At 44.8% G+C, this 16,526-nt stretch overlaps 22 non-coding genes and 5 pseudogenes across 22 annotated transcripts; all 27 read left to right on the forward strand.

The window, feature by feature from the left end:
- Positions 1–436: 436 nt before the first annotated feature.
- Positions 437–555, forward strand: LOC147266343 (5S ribosomal RNA). The gene has a single exon (XR_015114046.1). It is a non-coding gene; the product is annotated as a 5S ribosomal RNA (ribosomal RNA).
- A 311-nt stretch (positions 556–866) lies between these two features.
- On the forward strand, positions 867–985 carry LOC147266344 (5S ribosomal RNA; annotated as a pseudogene).
- A 309-nt stretch (positions 986–1,294) lies between these two features.
- LOC147266345 (5S ribosomal RNA) lies at positions 1,295–1,413 on the forward strand. The gene has a single exon (XR_015113350.1). It is a non-coding gene; the product is annotated as a 5S ribosomal RNA (ribosomal RNA).
- A 310-nt stretch (positions 1,414–1,723) lies between these two features.
- LOC147266346 (5S ribosomal RNA) lies at positions 1,724–1,842 on the forward strand. Its single transcript, XR_015113120.1, has one exon. It is a non-coding gene; the product is annotated as a 5S ribosomal RNA (ribosomal RNA).
- Positions 1,843–2,151: 309 nt separating this feature from the next.
- LOC147266347 (5S ribosomal RNA) lies at positions 2,152–2,270 on the forward strand. Its single transcript, XR_015114668.1, has one exon. It is a non-coding gene; the product is annotated as a 5S ribosomal RNA (ribosomal RNA).
- A 311-nt stretch (positions 2,271–2,581) lies between these two features.
- LOC147266348 (5S ribosomal RNA) lies at positions 2,582–2,700 on the forward strand (annotated as a pseudogene).
- Positions 2,701–3,009: 309 nt separating this feature from the next.
- Positions 3,010–3,128, forward strand: LOC147266349 (5S ribosomal RNA). Its single transcript, XR_015115342.1, has one exon. It is a non-coding gene; the product is annotated as a 5S ribosomal RNA (ribosomal RNA).
- Positions 3,129–3,439: 311 nt separating this feature from the next.
- Positions 3,440–3,558, forward strand: LOC147266350 (5S ribosomal RNA). The gene has a single exon (XR_015114534.1). It is a non-coding gene; the product is annotated as a 5S ribosomal RNA (ribosomal RNA).
- Positions 3,559–3,869: 311 nt separating this feature from the next.
- LOC147266351 (5S ribosomal RNA) lies at positions 3,870–3,988 on the forward strand. Its single transcript, XR_015114048.1, has one exon. It is a non-coding gene; the product is annotated as a 5S ribosomal RNA (ribosomal RNA).
- A 309-nt stretch (positions 3,989–4,297) lies between these two features.
- LOC147266352 (5S ribosomal RNA) lies at positions 4,298–4,416 on the forward strand. The gene has a single exon (XR_015113345.1). It is a non-coding gene; the product is annotated as a 5S ribosomal RNA (ribosomal RNA).
- A 309-nt stretch (positions 4,417–4,725) lies between these two features.
- LOC147266353 (5S ribosomal RNA) lies at positions 4,726–4,844 on the forward strand. The gene has a single exon (XR_015115366.1). It is a non-coding gene; the product is annotated as a 5S ribosomal RNA (ribosomal RNA).
- Positions 4,845–5,154: 310 nt separating this feature from the next.
- LOC147266354 (5S ribosomal RNA) lies at positions 5,155–5,273 on the forward strand. The gene has a single exon (XR_015112925.1). It is a non-coding gene; the product is annotated as a 5S ribosomal RNA (ribosomal RNA).
- A 310-nt stretch (positions 5,274–5,583) lies between these two features.
- Positions 5,584–5,702, forward strand: LOC147266355 (5S ribosomal RNA). The gene has a single exon (XR_015114607.1). It is a non-coding gene; the product is annotated as a 5S ribosomal RNA (ribosomal RNA).
- A 311-nt stretch (positions 5,703–6,013) lies between these two features.
- LOC147266356 (5S ribosomal RNA) lies at positions 6,014–6,132 on the forward strand. Its single transcript, XR_015114535.1, has one exon. It is a non-coding gene; the product is annotated as a 5S ribosomal RNA (ribosomal RNA).
- Positions 6,133–6,443: 311 nt separating this feature from the next.
- LOC147266357 (5S ribosomal RNA) lies at positions 6,444–6,562 on the forward strand. The gene has a single exon (XR_015115392.1). It is a non-coding gene; the product is annotated as a 5S ribosomal RNA (ribosomal RNA).
- A 309-nt stretch (positions 6,563–6,871) lies between these two features.
- Positions 6,872–6,990, forward strand: LOC147266358 (5S ribosomal RNA). Its single transcript, XR_015113346.1, has one exon. It is a non-coding gene; the product is annotated as a 5S ribosomal RNA (ribosomal RNA).
- A 309-nt stretch (positions 6,991–7,299) lies between these two features.
- Positions 7,300–7,418, forward strand: LOC147266359 (5S ribosomal RNA). The gene has a single exon (XR_015115021.1). It is a non-coding gene; the product is annotated as a 5S ribosomal RNA (ribosomal RNA).
- A 310-nt stretch (positions 7,419–7,728) lies between these two features.
- Positions 7,729–7,847, forward strand: LOC147266360 (5S ribosomal RNA). Its single transcript, XR_015113025.1, has one exon. It is a non-coding gene; the product is annotated as a 5S ribosomal RNA (ribosomal RNA).
- A 310-nt stretch (positions 7,848–8,157) lies between these two features.
- On the forward strand, positions 8,158–8,276 carry LOC147266361 (5S ribosomal RNA). Its single transcript, XR_015115437.1, has one exon. It is a non-coding gene; the product is annotated as a 5S ribosomal RNA (ribosomal RNA).
- Positions 8,277–8,587: 311 nt separating this feature from the next.
- On the forward strand, positions 8,588–8,706 carry LOC147266362 (5S ribosomal RNA; annotated as a pseudogene).
- Positions 8,707–9,016: 310 nt separating this feature from the next.
- On the forward strand, positions 9,017–9,135 carry LOC147266363 (5S ribosomal RNA). The gene has a single exon (XR_015114388.1). It is a non-coding gene; the product is annotated as a 5S ribosomal RNA (ribosomal RNA).
- A 310-nt stretch (positions 9,136–9,445) lies between these two features.
- Positions 9,446–9,564, forward strand: LOC147266364 (5S ribosomal RNA). The gene has a single exon (XR_015114049.1). It is a non-coding gene; the product is annotated as a 5S ribosomal RNA (ribosomal RNA).
- A 309-nt stretch (positions 9,565–9,873) lies between these two features.
- Positions 9,874–9,992, forward strand: LOC147266365 (5S ribosomal RNA; annotated as a pseudogene).
- Positions 9,993–10,303: 311 nt separating this feature from the next.
- LOC147266366 (5S ribosomal RNA) lies at positions 10,304–10,422 on the forward strand. The gene has a single exon (XR_015114537.1). It is a non-coding gene; the product is annotated as a 5S ribosomal RNA (ribosomal RNA).
- Positions 10,423–10,733: 311 nt separating this feature from the next.
- Positions 10,734–10,852, forward strand: LOC147266367 (5S ribosomal RNA). Its single transcript, XR_015114540.1, has one exon. It is a non-coding gene; the product is annotated as a 5S ribosomal RNA (ribosomal RNA).
- Positions 10,853–11,579: 727 nt separating this feature from the next.
- Positions 11,580–11,698, forward strand: LOC147266368 (5S ribosomal RNA; annotated as a pseudogene).
- Positions 11,699–12,008: 310 nt separating this feature from the next.
- LOC147266369 (5S ribosomal RNA) lies at positions 12,009–12,127 on the forward strand. The gene has a single exon (XR_015113369.1). It is a non-coding gene; the product is annotated as a 5S ribosomal RNA (ribosomal RNA).
- Positions 12,128–16,526: the final 4,399 nt, after the last annotated feature.

A 16,526-nucleotide genomic window follows, 5' to 3' on the forward strand; every position in this document is an offset into this window, starting at 1 on the left:
TTTGAAAATCCTCTTACTCATTGTTAATAATTTTGTTCATTGTATTTTTATAATACTAGAATATATTCAATTTTTATTTCATCCATCTCTGTGAACAAGTACCTGTGAAGGATTAATTTGCAATTCTTTTAACTTCAGCTTGAGGAAAGGGCAGCTTTGAGTCTTTGGGGACCAGCATGAGCGAGCTTCCCTCACACACCTTTTCTTGAAGCGCCCTCCACAGCTTTCGAATGGAATGTCATGCAGTGTGTAATTTGAAGTAGACAGATTGCAGATGCAGTACTTTTCTCTAGATGACATCAACATTCTTTTCTTTGTATTGACAGGACAACTATTTGGTGTGTAAAAAGACCGTGAGGCTGTTGCACATCACATTTTTTTTGAGGTTGTAAAGTGAGTGAAATGGATATAGAGCCCATGTGTGTGAGAGTCAAGGGCTTACGGCCATACCACTCTGAACACGCCCGATCTCGTCTGATCTCGGAAGCTTAGCAGGGTCGGGCCTGGTTAGTACTTGGATGGAAGACCGCCTGGGAATACCAGGTGCTGTAAGCTTTTTTTTTTTCATTGTTAGGAAAGGGCAGCTTTGAGTGTTTGGGGACCAGCATGAGCGAGCTTCCCTCACACACCTTTTCTTGAAGCGCCCTCCACAGCTTTCGAATGGAATGTCATGCAGTGGTTAATTTGAAGTAGACAGATGGCAGATGCAGTACTTTTCTCTCGATGACATCAACATTCTTTTCTTTGTATTGACAGGACACCTATTTGACGTGTGAAAAGACCCTGAGGCTGTTGCGCATCACTTTTTTTCTGAGGTTGTAAAGTGAGTGAAATGGATATAGAGCCCATGTGTGTCAGAGTCAGGGGCTTACGGCCATACCACTCTGAACTCGTCTGATCTCGTCTGATCTCGGAAGCTCAGCAGGGTCGGGCCTGGTTAGTACTTGGATGTGAGACAGCCTGGGAATACCAGGTGCTGAAAGCTTTTTTGTTTCATTGTGAGGAAAGGGCTGCTTTGAGTCTTTGGGGACCAGCATGAGCGAGCTTCCCTCACACACCTTTTCTTGAAGCGCCCTCCGCAGCTTTGGAATGGAATTTCATGCATTGGTTAATTTGAAGTAGACAGATGACAGATGCAGTACTTTTCTCTAGATGACATCAACATTCTTTTCTTTTATTGACAGGACACCTATTTGGCGTGTGAAAAGACCCTGAGGCTTTTGCGCATCACTTTTTTTCTGAGGTTGTAAAGTGTGTGAAATGGATATAGAGCCCATGTGTGTCAGAGTCAAGGGCTTACGGCCATACCACTCTGAACATGCCCGATCTCGTCTGATCTCGGAAGCTAAGCAGGGTCGGGCCTGGTTAGTACTTGGATGGGAGACCTCCTCGGAATACCAGGTGCTGTAAGCTTTTTTGTTTCATTGTGAGGAAAGGGCAGCTTTGAGTGTTTGGGGACCAGCATGAGCGAGCTTCCCTCACACACCTTTTCTTGAAGCGCCCTCCACAGCTTTCATATGGAATGTCATGCAGTGTGTAATTTGAAGTAGACAGATTGCAGATGCAGTACTTTTCTCGAGATGACATCAACATTCTTTTCTTTGTATTGACAGGACAACTATTTGGTGTGTAAAAAGACCGTGAGGCTGTTGCACATCACATTTTTTTTGAGGTTGTAAAGTGAGTGAAATGGATATAGAGCCCATGTGTGTGAGAGTCAAGGGCTTACGGCCATACCACTCTGAACACGCCCGATCTCGTCTGATCTCGGAAGCTTAGCAGGGTCGGGCCTGGTTAGTACTTGGATGGGAGACCGCCTGGGAATACCAGGTGCTGTAAGCTTTTTTGTTTCATTGTGAGGAAAGGGCCGCTTTGAGTCTTTGGGGACCAGCATGAGCGAGCTTCCCTCACACACCTTTTCTTGAAGCGCCCTCCGCAGCTTTGGAATGGAATGTCATGCAGTGGTTAATTTGAAGAAGTCAGATGGCAGATGCAGTACTTTTCTCTCGATGACATCAACATTCTTTTCTTTTATTGACAGGACACCGATTTGGCGTGTGAAAAGACCCTGAGGCTTTTGCGCATCACTTTTTTTCTGAGGTTGTAAAGTGTGTGAAATGGATATAGAGCCCATGTGTGTCAGAGTCAAGGGCTTACGGCCATACCACTCTGAACACGCCCGATCTCGTCTGATCTCGGATGCTAAGCAGGGTCGGGCCTGGTTAGTTCTTGGATGGAAGACCGCCTGGGAATACCAGGTGCTGTAAGCTTTTTTTTTTTCATTGTTAGGAAAGGGCAGCTTTGAGTCTTTGGGGACCAGCATGAGCGAGCTTCCCTCACACACCTTTTCTTGAAGCGCCCTCCACAGCTTTCGAATGGAATGTCATGCAGTGTGTAATTTGAAGTAGACAGATTGCAGATGCAGTACTTTTCTCTAGATGACATCAACATTCTTTTCTTTGTATTGACAGGACAACTATTTGGTGTGTAAAAAGACCGTGAGGCTGTTGCACATCACATTTTTTTTGAGGTTGTAAAGTGAGTGAAATGGATATAGAGCCCATGTGTGTGAGAGTCAAGGGCTTACGGCCATACCACTCTGAACACGCCCGATTTCGTCTGATCTTGGAAGCTTAGCAGGGTCGGGCCTGGTTAGTACTTGGATGGAAGACCGCCTGGGAATACCAGGTGCTGTAAGCTTTTTTGTTTCATTGTGAGGAAAGGGCCGCTTTGAGTCTTTGGGGACCAGCATGAGCGAGCTTCCCTCACACACCTTTTCTTGAAGCGCCCTCCGCAGCTTTGGAATGGAATGTCATGCAGTGGTTAATTTGAAGAAGTCAGATGGCAGATGCAGTACTTTTCTCTCGATGACATCAACATTCTTTTCTTTTATTGACAGGACACCGATTTGGCGTGTGAAAAGACCCTGAGGCTGTTGCGCATCACTTTTTTTCTGAGGTTGTAAAGTGTGTGAAATGGATATAGAGCCCATGTGTGTCAGAATCAAGGGCTTACGGCCATACCACTCTGAACACGCCCGATCTCGTCTGATCTCGGATGCTAAGCAGGGTCGGGCCTGGTTAGTTCTTGGATGGAAGATCGCCTGGGAATACCAGGTGCTGTAAGCTTTTTTGTTTCTTTGTGAGGAAAGGGCAGCTTTGAGTCTTTGGGGACCAGCATGAGCGAGCTTCCCTCACACACCTTTTCTTGAAGCGCCTTTCTGCAGCTTTGAAATTGAATGTCATGCAGCGTGTAATTTGAAGTAGACAGATGGCAGATGCAGTAGTTTTCTCTAGATGAAATCAACATTCTTTTCTTTGTATTGACAGGACACCTATTTGGCGTTTGAAAAGACCGTGAGGCTTTTGCACGTCACTTTTTTTCTGAGGTTGTAAAGTGAGTGAAATGGATATAGAGCACATGTGTGTAAGAGTCAAGGGCTTACGGCCATCCCACTCTGAACACGCCCGATCTCGTCTGATCTTGGAAGCTAAGCAGGGTCGGGCCTGGTTAGTACTTGGATGGAAGACCGCCTGGGAATACCAGGTGCTGTAAGCTTTTTTTTTTTCATTGTTAGGAAAGGGCAGCTTTGAGTGTTTGGGGACCAGCATGAGCGAGCTTCCCTCACACACCTTTTCTTGAAGCGCCCTCCACAGCTTTCGAATGGAATGTCATGCAGTGTGTAATTTGAAGTAGACAGATTGCAGATGCAGTACTTTTCTCTAGATGACATCAACATTCTTTTCTTTGTATTGACAGGACAACTATTTGGTGTGTAAAAAGACCGTGAGGCTGTTGCACATCACATTTTTTTTGAGGTTGTAAAGTGAGTGAAATGGATATAGAGCCCATGTGTGTGAGAGTCAAGGGCTTACGGCCATACCACTCTGAACACGCCCGATCTCGTCTGATCTCGGAAGCTTAGCAGGGTCGGGCCTGGTTAGTACTTGGATGGAAGACCGCCTGGGAATACCAGGTGCTGTAAGCTTTTTTGTTTCATTGTGAGGAAAGGGCCGCTTTGAGTCTTTGGGGACCAGCATGAGCGAGCTTCCCTCACACACCTTTTCTTGAAGCGCCCTCTGCAGCTTTTGAATGGAATTTCATGTAGTGGTTAATTTGAAGAAGACAGATGGCAGATGCAGTACTTTTCTCTCGATGACATCAACATTCTTTTCTTTTATTGACAGGACACCGATTTGGCGTGTGAAAAGACCGTGAGTCTGTTGCGCATCACTTTTTTTCTGAGGTTGTAAAGTGTGTGAAATGGATATAGAGCCCATGTGTGTGAGAGTCAAGGGCTTACGGCCATCCCACTCTGAACACGCCCGATCTCGTCTGATCTCGGAAGTTAAGCAGCGTCGGGCCTGGTTAGTACTTGGATGGAAGACCGCCTGGGAATACCAGGTGCTGTAAGCTTTTTTGTTTCTTTGTGAGGAAAGGGCAGCTTTGAGTCTTTGGGGACCAGCATGAGCGAGCTTCCCTCACACACCTTTTCTTGAAGCGCCCTCCGCAGCTTTGGAATGGAATGTCATGCAGTGGTTAATTTGAAGTAGACAGATGGCAGATGCAGTACTTTTCTCTCGATGACATCAACATTCTTTTCTTTTATTGACAGGACACCGATTTGGCGTGTGAAAAGACCCTGAGGCTTTTGCGCATCACTTTTTTTCTTAGGTTGTAAAGTGAGTGAAATGGATATAGAGCCCATGTGTGTAAGAGTCAAGGGCTTACGGCCATCCCACTCTGAACACGCCCGATCTCGTCTGATCTTGGAAGCTAAGCAGGGTCGGTCCTGGTTAGTACTTGGATGGAAGACCGCCTGGGAATACCAGGTGCTGTAAGCTTTTTTGTTTCTTTGTGAGGAAAGGGCAGCTTTTAGTCTTTGGGGACCAGCATGAGCGAGCTTCCCTCACACACCTTTTCTTGAAGCGCCTTTCTGCAGCTTTGAAATGGAATCTCATGCAGCGTGTAATTTGAAGTAGACAGATGGCAGATGCAGTACTTTTCTCTAGATGACATCAACATTCTTTTCTTTTATTGACAGGACACCTATTTTGCGTGTGAAAAGACCCTGAGGCTTTTGAGCATCACTTTTTTTCTGAGGTTGTAAAGTGTGTGAAATGGATATAGAGCCCATGTGTGTCAGAGTCAAGGGCTTACGGCCATACCACTCTTAACACGCCCGATCTCGTTTGATCTCGGAAGCTAAGCAGGGTCGGGCCTGGTTAGTACTTGGATGGGAGACCGCCTGGGAATACCAGGTGCTGTAAGCTTTTTTGTTTCATTGTGAGGAAAGGGCAGCTTTTCTTCTTTGGGGACCAGCATGAGCGAGGTTCCCTCACACACCTTTTCTTGAAGCGCCCTCCACAGCTTTGGAATGGAATGTCATGCAGTGTGTAATTTGAAGTAGAAAGATTGCAGATGCAGTACTTTTCTCTCGATGACATCAACATTCTTTTCTTTGTATTGACAGGACAACTATTTGGTGTGTAAAAAGACCGTGAGGCTGTTGCACATCACATTTTTTTTGAGGTTGTAAAGTGAGTGAAATTAATATAGAGCCCATGTGTGTGAGAGTCAAGGGCTTACGGCCATACCACTCTGAACACGCCCGATCTCGTCTGATCTCGGATGCTAAGCAGGGTCGGGCCTGGTTAGTTCTTGGGTGGAAGACCGCCTGGGAATACCAGGTGCTGTAAGCTTTTTTGTTTCTTTGTGAGGAAAGGGCAGCTTTGAGTCTTTGGGGACCAGCATGAGCGAGCTTCCCTCACACACCTTTTCTTGAAGCGCCTTTCTGCAGCTTTGAAATTGAATGTCATGCAGCGTGTAATTTGAAGTAGACAGATGGCAGATGCAGTACTTTTCTCTAGATGACATCAACATTCTTTTCTTTGTATTGACAGGACACCTATTTGGCGTTTGAAAAGACCGTGAGGCTTTTGCACGTCACTTTTTTTCTGAGATTGTAAAGTGAGTGAAATGGATATAGAGCCCATGTGTGTCAGAGTCAAGGGCTTACGGCCATCCCACTCTGAACACGCCCGATCTCGTCTGATCTTGGAAGCTAAGCAGGGTCGGGCCTGGTTAGTACTTGGATGGAAGACCGCCTGGGAATACCAGGTGCTGTAAGCTTTTTTTTTTCTTTGTGAGGAAAGGGCAGCTTTTAGTCTTTGGGGACCAGCATGAGCGAGCTTCCCTCACACACCTTTTCTTGAAGCGCCTTTCTGCAGCTTTGAAATGGAATATCATGCAGCGTGTAGTTTGAAGTAGACAGATGGAGGATGCAGTACTTTTCTCTCGATGACATCAACATTCTTTTCTTTGTATTGACAGGACACCTATTTGGTGTGTAAAAAAACCGTGAGGCTATTGCACATCACATTTTTTTTGAGGTTGTAAAGTGAGTGAAATGGATATAGAGCCCATGTGTGTGAGAGTCAAGGGCTTACAGCCATACCACTCTGAACACGCCCGATCTCGTCTGATCTCGTAAGCTTAGCAGGGTCGGGCCTGGTTAGTACTTGGATGGAAGACCGCCTGGGAATACCAGGTGCTGTAAGCTTTTTTTTTTCATTGTGAGGAAAGGGCCGCTTTGAGTCTTTGGGGACCAGCATGAGCGAGCTTCCCTCACACACCTTTTCTTGAAGCGCCCTCTGCAGCTTTGGAATGGAATTTCATGTAGTGGTTAATTTGAAGAAGACAGATGGCAGATGCAGTACTTTTCTCTCGATGACATCAACATTCTTTTCTTTTATTGACAGGACACCGATTTGGCGTGTGAAAAGACCGTGAGTCTGTTGCGCATCACTTTTTTTCTGAGGTTGTAAAGTGTGTGAAATGGATATAGAGCCCATGTGTGTGAGAGTCAAGGGCTTACGGCCATCCCACTCTGAACACGCCCGATCTCGTCTGATCTCGGAAGTTAAGCAGCGTCGGGCCTGGTTAGTACTTGGATGGAAGACCGCCTGGGAATACCAGGTGCTGTAAGCTTTTTTGTTTCTTTGTGAGGAAAGGGCAGCTTTGAGTCTTTGGGGACCAGCATGAGCGAGCTTCCCTCACACACCTTTTCTTGAAGCGCCCTCCGCAGCTTTGGAATGGAATGTCATGCAGTGGTTAATTTGAAGTAGACCGATGGCAGATGCAGTACTTTTCTCTCGATGACATCAACATTCTTTTCTTTTATTGACAGGACACCGATTTGGCGTGTGAAAAGACCCTGAGGCTGTTGCGCATCACTTTTTTTCTGAGGTTGTAAAGTGTGTGAAATGGATATAGAGCCCATGTGTGTCAGAGTCAAGGGCTTACGGCCATACCACTCTGAACACGCCCGATCTCGTCTGACCTCGGATGCTAAGCAGGGTCGGGCCTGGTTAGTTCTTGGATGGAAGACCGCCTGGGAATACCAGGTGCTGTAAGCTTTTTTGTTTCTTTGTGAGGAAAGGGCAGCTTTGAGTCTTTGGGGACCAGCATGAGCGAGCTTCCCTCACACACCTTTTCTTTCAGCGTCTTTCTGGAGCTTTGAAATGGAATCTCATGCAGCGTGTAATTTGAAGTAGACAGATGGCAGATGCAGTACTTTTCTCTAGATGACATCAACATTCTTTTCTTTTATTGACAGGACACCTATTTGGCGTGTGAAAAGACCCTGAGGCTTTTGCGCATCACTTTTTTTCTGAGGTTGTAAAGTGTGTGAAATGGATATAGAGCCCATGTGTGTGAGAGTCAAGGGCTTACGGCCATCCCACTCTGAACACGCCCGATCTCGTCTGATCTCGGAAGCTAAGCAGGGTCGGGCCTGGTTAGTACTCGGATGGGAGACCGCCTGGGAATACCAGGTGCTGTAAGCTTTTTTGTTTCATTGTGAGGACAGGGCAGCTTTGAGTGTTTGGGGACCAGCATGAGCGAGCTTCCCTCACACACCTTTTCTTGAAGCGCCCTCCACAGGTTTCGAATGGAATGTCATGCAGCGTGTAATTTGAAGTAGAAAGATTGCAGATGCAGTACTTTTCTCTAGATGACATCAACATTCTTTTCTTTGTATTGACAGGACAACTATTTGGTGTGTAAAAAGACCCTGAGGCTTTTGCGCATCACTTTTTTTCTGAGGTTGTAAAGTGTGTGAAATGGATATAGAGCCCATGTGTGTCAAAGTCAAGGGCTTACGGCCATACCACTCTGAACACGCCCGATCTCGTCTGATCTCGGAAGCTAAGCAGGGTCGGGCCTGGTTAGTACTTGGTTGGGAGACCGCCTGGGAATACCAGGTGCTGTAAGCTTTTTTGTTTCATTGTGAGGAAAGGGCCGCTTTGAGTCTTTGGGGACCAGCATGAGCGAGCTTCCCTCACACACCTTTTCTTGAAGCACCTTTCTGCTGCTTTGAAATTGAATGTCATGCAGCGTGTAATTTGAAGTAGACAGATGGCAGATGCAGTACTTTTCTCTAGATGACATCAACATTCTTTTCTTTGTATTGACAGGACACCTATTTGGCGTTTGAAAAGACCGTGAGTCTGTTGCACGTCACTTTTTTTCTGAGCTTGTAAAGTGAGTGAAATGGATATAGAGCCCATGTGTGTCAGAGTCAAGGGCTTACGGCCATCCCACTCTGAACACGCCAGATCTCGTCTGATCTTGGAAGCTAAGCAGGGTCGGGCCTGGTTAGTACTTGGATGGAAGACTGCCTGGGAATACCAGGTGCTGTAAGCTTTTTTGTTTCTTTGTGAGGAAAGGGCAGCTTTTAGTCTTTGTGGACCAGCATGAGCGAGCTTCCCTCACACACCTTTTCTTAAAGCGCCTTTCTGCAGCTTTGAAATGGAATCTCATGCAGCGTGTAATTTGAAGTAGACAGATGGCAGATGCAGTACTTTTCTCTAGATGACATCAACATTCTTTTCTTTTATTGACAGGACACCTATTTGGCGTGTGAAAAGACCCTGAGGCTTTTGCGCATCACTTTTTTTCTGAGGTTGTAAAGTGTGTGAAATGGATATAGAGCCCATGTGTGTGAGAGTCAAGGGCTTACGGCCATACCACTCTTAACACGCCCGATCTCGTCTGATCGCGGAAGCTAAGCAGGGTCGGGCCTGGTTAGTACTTGGATGGGAGACCGCCTGAGAATACCAGGTGCTGTAAGCTTTTTTGTTACATTGTGAGGAAAGGGCAGCTTTGAGTCTTTGGGGACCAGCATGAGCGAGGTTCCCTCACACACCTTTTCTTGAAGCGCCCTCCACAGCTTTCGAATGGAATGTCATGCAGTGTGTAATTTGAAGTAGACAGATTGCAGATGCAGTACTTTTCTCGAGATGACATCAACATTCTTTTCTTTGTATTGACAGGACAACTATTTGGTGTGTAAAAAGACCGTGAGGCTTTTGCACATCACATTTTTTTTGAGGTTGTAAAGTGAGTGAAATGGATATAGAGCCCATGTGTGTGAGAGTCAAGGGCTTACGGCCATACCACTCTGAACACGCCCGATCTCGTCTGATCTCGGAAGCTTAGCAGGGTCGGGCCTGGTTAGTACTTGGATGGAAGACCGCCTGGGAATACCAGGTGCTGTAAGCTTTTTTGTTTCATTGTGAGGAAAGGGCCGCTTTGAGTCTTTGGGGACCAGCATGAGCGAGCTTCCCTCACACACCTTTTCTTGAAGCGCCCTCTGCAGCTTTGGAATGGAATTTCATGCAGTGGTTAATTTGAAGAAGACAGATGGCAGATGCAGTACTTTTCTCTCGATGACATCAACATTCTTTTCTTTTATTGACATGACACCGATTTGGCGTGTGAAAAGACCCTGAGTCTGTTGCGCATCACTTTTTTTCTGAGGTTGTAAAGTGTGTGAAATGGATATAGAGCCCATGTGTGTCAGAGTCAAGGGCTTACGGCCATACCACTCTGAACACGCCCGATCTCGTCTGATCTCGGATGCTAAGCAGGGTCGGGCCTGGTTAGTTCTTGGATGGAAGACCGCCTGGTAATACCAGGTGCTGTAAGCTTTTTTGTTTCTTTGTGAGGAAAGGGCAGCTTTGAGTCTTTGGGGACCAGCATGAGCGAGCTTCCCTCACACACCTTTTCTTGAAGCGCCTTTCTGCAGCTTTGAAATGGAATCTCATGCAGCGTGTAATTTGAAGTAGACAGATGGCAGATGCAGTACTTTTCTCTAGATGACATCAACATTCTTTTCTTTGTATTGACAGGACACCTATTTGGCGTTTGAAAAGACCGTGAGGCTTTTGCACGTCACTTTTTTTCTGAGGTTGTAAAGTGAGTGAAATGGATATAGAGCCCATGTGTGTAAGAGTCAAGGGCTTACGGCCATCCCACTCTGAACACGCCCGATCTCGTCTGATCTTGGAAGCTAAGCAGGGTCGGGCCTGGTTAGTACTTGGATGGAAGACCGCCTGGGAATACCAGGTGCTGTAAGCTTTTTTTTTTTCATTGTTAGGAAAGGGCAGCTTTGAGTGTTTGGGGACCAGCATGAGCGAGCTTCCCTCACACACCTTTTCTTGAAGCGCCCTCCACAGCTTTCGAATGGAATGTCATGCAGTGTCTAATTTGAAGTAGACAGATTGCAGATGCAGTACTTTTCTCAAGATGACATCAACATTCTTTTCTTTGTATTGACAGGACAACTATTTGGTGTGTAAAAAGACCGTGAGGCTGTTGCACATCACATTTTTTTTGAGGTTGTAAAGTGAGTGAAATGGATATAGAGCCCATGTGTGTGAGAGTCAAGGGCTTACGGCCATACCACACTGAACACGCCCGATCTCGTCTGATCTCGGAAGCTTAGCAGGGTCGGGCCTGGTTAGTACTTGGATGGAAGACCGCCTGGGAATACCAGGTGCTGTAAGCTTTTTTGTTTCTTTGTGAGGAAAGGGCCGCTTTGAGTCTTTGGGGACCAGCATGAGCGAGCTTCCCTCACACACCTTTTCTTGAAGCGCCCTCTGCAGCTTTGGAATGGAATTTCATGCAGTGGTTAATTTGAAGAAGACAGATGACAGATGCAGTACTTTTCTCTCGATGACATCAACATTCTTTTCTTTTATTGACAGAACACCGATTTGGCGTGTGAAAACACCCTGAGGCTGTTGCGCATCACTTTTTTTCTGAGGTTGTAAAGTGTGTGAAATGGATATAGAGCCCATGTGTGTCAGAGTCAAGAGCTTACGGCCATACCATTCTGAACTCGTCTGATCTCGGAAGCTAAGCAGGGTCTGTCCTGGTTAGTACTTGGATGGGAGACAGCCTGGGAATACCTGGTGCTGTAAGCTTTTTTGTTTCTTTGTGAGGAAAGGGCAGCTTTGAGTGTTTGGGGACCAGCATGAGCGAGCTTCCCTCACACACCTTTTCTTGAAGCGCCCTCTGCAGCTTTGGAATGGAATGTCATGCAGTGGTTAATTTGAAGTAGACAGATGGCAGATGCAGTACTTTTCTCTCGATGACATCAACATTCTTTTCTTTTATTGACAGGACACCTATTTGGCGTGTGAAAAGACCCTGAGGCTTTTACGCTTCACTTTTTTTCTGAGGTTGTAAAGTGAGTGAAATGGATATAGAGCCCATGTGTGTAAGAGTCAAGGGCTTACGTCCATACCACTCTTAACACGCCCGATCTTGTCTGATCTTGGAAGCTAAGCAGGGTCGGGCCCGGTTAGTACTTGGATGGGAGACCGCTTGGGAATACCAGGTGCTGTAAGCTTTTTTGTTTCTTTGTGAGGAAAGGGCAGCTTTGAGTCTTTGGGGACCAGCATGAGCGAGCTTCCTTCACACACCTTTTCTTGAAGCGCCTTTCTTCAGCTTTGAAATGGAATGTCATGCAGCGTGTAATTTGAAGTAGACAGATGGCAGATGCAGTACTTTTCTCTAGATGACATCAACATTCTTTTCTTTTATTGACAGGACACCTTTTTGGCGTGTGAAAAGACCGTGAGGCTGTTTCACGTCACTTTTTTTCCAAGGTTGTAAAGTGAGTGAAATGGATATAGAGCCCATGTGTGTAAGAGTCATGGGCTTACGGCCATACCACTCTGAACACGCCCGATCTCGTCTGATCTCGGAAGCTTAACAGGGTCGGGCCTGGTTAGTACTTGGATGGGAGACCGCCTGGGAATACCAGGTGCTGTAAGCTTTTTTGTTTCTTTGTGAGGAAAGGGCAGCTTTGAGTCTTTGGGGACCAGCATGAGCGAGCTTCTCTCACACACCTTTTCTTGAAGCGCCCTACGCAGCTTTGGAATGGAATGTCATGCAGTGGTTAATTTGAAGTAGAAAGATGGCAGATGCAGTACTTTTCTCTCGATGACATCAACATTCTTTTCTTTTATTGACAGGACACCAATTTGGCGTGTGAAAAGACCCTGAGGCTTTTGCGCATCACTTTTTTTCTGAGGTTGGAAAGTGAGTGAAATGGATATAGAGCCCATGTGTGTCAGAGTCAAGGGCTTACGGCCATAACACTCTGAACACGCACGCGCCAATCAGACGGTACGCTGACAGCACGACACACGGAGGTCGCGGACTCCGCTTTTCCCATTTCTTTCGTTTTTTTCAGCCTTTTTCATTGTTCTTCCTTATTCTCCTTGCATTTTTGGTTCGTTTTTAGAGTGAACATTTTTTCCCCCCGACAGTTTTTATACTGATCGGGGGAGGTCAATTTGAGTTTTTTTTTCCTAATGAAAAACTTTCGGACGGACCAAATGGATTTGAACTTTGCAAACGGATTTCAGATTACGAGCATGGAAAACGGACTTGACATAAACGCACAAACAGGTGAAGAAAATGAAAAATGGTTGCTTGTTAAAAGAAACAATCAGAAACGAAACATGAAGAAGCCGGAAGGAAAACTGCCGGAGGGAAATGCGAGAGCGGCTTCCGCATTGACAGCGGGGGAAAGACGGCGAGCAGCGGCTGATTCAGAGGAGATGTGTGGAAGGAGCGCTGGAGCCGGTCCACAGGCAACGAGAGCTGGTGGCCTGAAGAACAGAGCTGAAGAAGTGGTTCCGAGAAGACCTGGGCAGCGAGGAGCTACTGGAGAGGCGACGGAGAGTGAGAGAGAATTGGCGGCGGAAAGAGATGCGGCGTCTGGTGGGGAAAGGCAGCTGCAGCAGCGACATGGAGCGGCGAAATCTGCGGGTGGCGACCACAAGTATGACAGAGAACTGACGGTCAGTGTCGAGGTAACTGGGCAGGATGAAGTCCCAGTTCTCGAATTAATGAGATGCATAAGAGCACTGTGTGGAGGTTTAATAGCCTGTAGGGCGACAGGGTCGCAGAAATATGAAATTACCATGTCACACATCAAAGGGAAAGAGAGAATCCTAGATGGTTTCAAAATTGGGGACAACACAGTGCATGTCAAAGATCTGTGTAATGATGAACTCATGGTTTCTTTTTTAAGCTTACCAGCTTACATCAGAGATGAGGAAATTTTACAAAAGCTAGAAGGGTGGGGAGTCTCAGCTGCATCAACTATAAGGAGGAGGATGTGGCCGGGTACGCAAATTGCTGATGGGACGCGGTTTCTCAAAGTAAAATTTACAGATAAAGTCCAATCTCTGCCTTATTCAGCACGGTTTGACACAGCAATAGGACCGGAATATTTCAGGGTCATACATGATAGGCAGGCTAGGGTGTGTAGGATGTGCCTCCAGCCGGGGCACATCCTAAGGGACTGTCCTGAGTTCTCCTGTCATAAGTGTGGTGTCCAGGGGCATTATGCAAGGGAGTGCAACAGGAAACCTAATAAGATACAGAAATGTGAGGTGTGTTGGAACAAAATTGATGAATGTAATTGTAATCATAGTGATGAGGATATTGTGGTGGAATCTGGATCTGAGGAGCTGTACAGTGAGATGGAAGGTTTAAGTGAGGGAGGAACGGAGGATGAGGAGGAAGATGACGAGGTGGGTAGTGGCGCCGCCAAGCAGGCTGCCGGTGAGGGTTACGCCCCTCAGAGAACCCAGAGCCCTCCTACAGCGGTGCAGAGCCCAGGCACAAGGCTTGGTTCAAGTCTGAATGTTATGAGCACTGACTCAGGCCCACAGCAGAGAGGAAAGGATGGAGGAGGAAACGGGTCCGAAAAGGAGCCGGAGCCTTCTCAACTCCTGGAATCAATGGAGGTAGGGGACACCCCAGGAGAATTGCAGCCGGCGGCAGCCACATCCACCAGGGTACCTGCCTTAAATGTGCCCTCCACCTTCCCTCCTCAGAGTAGATCAAACAGTGACTCGGAAATGGACTTTGCCACAATAAAAAATATTCGGAAAAAGCACACCTCAATAAAAGATGCTGCGATGAAGAAAAAACAGAAGAAAGAAGGAGGGAGAGGTAAAAAATCTTGAGGGAAAATTGGCTGTTTAAAGGTTTTTTTGGTCTGACCATGTTTCTGCTGCACTCCCTTAATGTCAATGGACTCCGCACTTATGGCAGGATGACCGCCATTTTACTTAAAAGCAAGTGTGACATTCTCTGCTTACAGGAGACAAGGTGGGAAGGGGATAGCGTGGCGGCAGCAAGCAAAATGTGGGAAGGAGATGTCTTTTTTAGCAACGGCACAAGTAAATCTTTTGGCGTAGCTATTTTAGTAAAAAAGACTATAAGTACCAATAGCAAGTTAATATATCATGACAAGAAAGGTAGAATACTTATTATAGATGTTTGCATAAACAATAGAACATACAGAATTGTTAACATATATGCCAGTAACTGTGAAAAGGAAAGGAAAATGTTTCTAAATAGTATAAGCAGATGGATAGATCATAGAACCATAATAATAGGAGATTTCAATATCGCATTAACTAAGGATGATATATCAATTAATAATGTATACAAGAATGACACAACAGAACTGAGCTATATAATTTAATGAATATTCACAATTTGACAGATGTATGGAGAATTCACAACCCATTCAAGAAAGAGTACTCCAGAAGACAGGTTGTGCAGGGAAAAATGAAACAAGCCAGAATAGATTTATGTCTAACGGCCCCTGAAGCAACAAAACAGATCAATAAAATACAATATAATTATAACGCATGGAGTGATCACGCAACAATTGAGTGTTACTTGGGTGCTGCAGGAGGTTTCAGGGGGGGAGGTACCTGGTGCCTCAACTCCAGCCTCCTGGCAGATTCAACTTACGTTAAAAAAATCACAAAACTGCTTGATTATGCAAAAATAGAAATGAAAATAGAAAATAATTTTATAGAAAAGTGGGAAATTCTAAAGCAAAGAATTAAAAGAAGTAGTATAAATTATAGTAAAGAGAAAAAGTGGAGAGAGGAGCTGGAAGAAAATCGACTAAGAAAATTAATCAATCATGAAATAGCATTATTTGATAAAGAACCTAACAGAAACACAGAAAACTATGAATTATATAAAGCAAAACTAGGAAACATAGAAAAAATAAAATGCAGAGGTGCAATGATAAGAAGCAGAGTTAAAAATTTAGTAGAAGGAGAAAAATGCACCGCATATTTTTTGGGGCTCGAAAAGCAAAAACAAAACAAAACTATAATAGAAAAAATCAACGATATAACTGGAAAAGAATATGACGATCAAGAAAATATACTAAGAGTAACTACAGAGTTTTATAAAGAATTATTTGATAATGGATATAGCAATAGCGAAGAGGTAGACAAGTTGTTATCAAATATCCAAACTAGTATTTCAGTGGAGGATAAGGAATGGTCTGATGCACAAATTACTATTAATGAGATAAAGACGGCAATAGATAGCTTAAATAAAAACAAAAGTCCAGGGGTAGATGGTTTAACAGCAGAATTTTATATTTGTTTCAAAGAGCAGATAGCTCCCCTGTTGCTGTCATTGTACCACTCAATGGAACGGGAACAGAGAACATCCAATACATTCACTGCAGGAATAATTTCACTTATCTACAAAAATAAAGGTTCAAAACAGGATATAACAAACTATAGACCAATAAGTTTACTCAATACAGATTACAAGATACTGACCAAAACACTGGCAAACAGGCTTAAACTTACAATAGGAACCATTATTGGTAATACACAGGCATACGGCATACCAGATAGAGACATCATAGATACGATCCTTACAATAAAGGATACCGTCAGGACAATGGCAGCACAGGGGGGGTATCTGCTCGGAATTGATTTGGAGAAAGCGTTCGACAGAGTAGAACATCTTTTCTTATATAAAACTTTAAAAAGATTTGGATACGGTGAAGGCTTTATTAGATGGATTAAATTATTATACGATAACGCATACAGTCAAATAAAGATAAATGGACAACTAACAGAAAAGATCAAATTAAAAAGATCGGTAAGGCAAGGATGCCCGCTTTCGGCTCTTTTATACAGTATTGTTGCTGAGCCACTAGCTTTAAGTATAATGAATGATAAGAATATTATAGGTATAAAAACATATAGAGACAAAGTCGTTAAAATAGCACAATTTGCGGATGATATCAATATAATGTTTAAAAATGAAGAAAATTTAAATTATATTATGGAATTCGGTAAAAATAGTTTAAAAAATAATTGGGGTTT

The sequence above is a fragment of the Aulostomus chinensis genome, chromosome 4, assembly GCF_037954235.1.
Source record: "Aulostomus chinensis isolate RoL2024-O1b breed Wild chromosome 4, RoL_Achi_v1.0, whole genome shotgun sequence".
NCBI classification, from domain to species: Eukaryota; Metazoa; Chordata; class Actinopteri; order Syngnathiformes; family Aulostomidae; genus Aulostomus; species Aulostomus chinensis.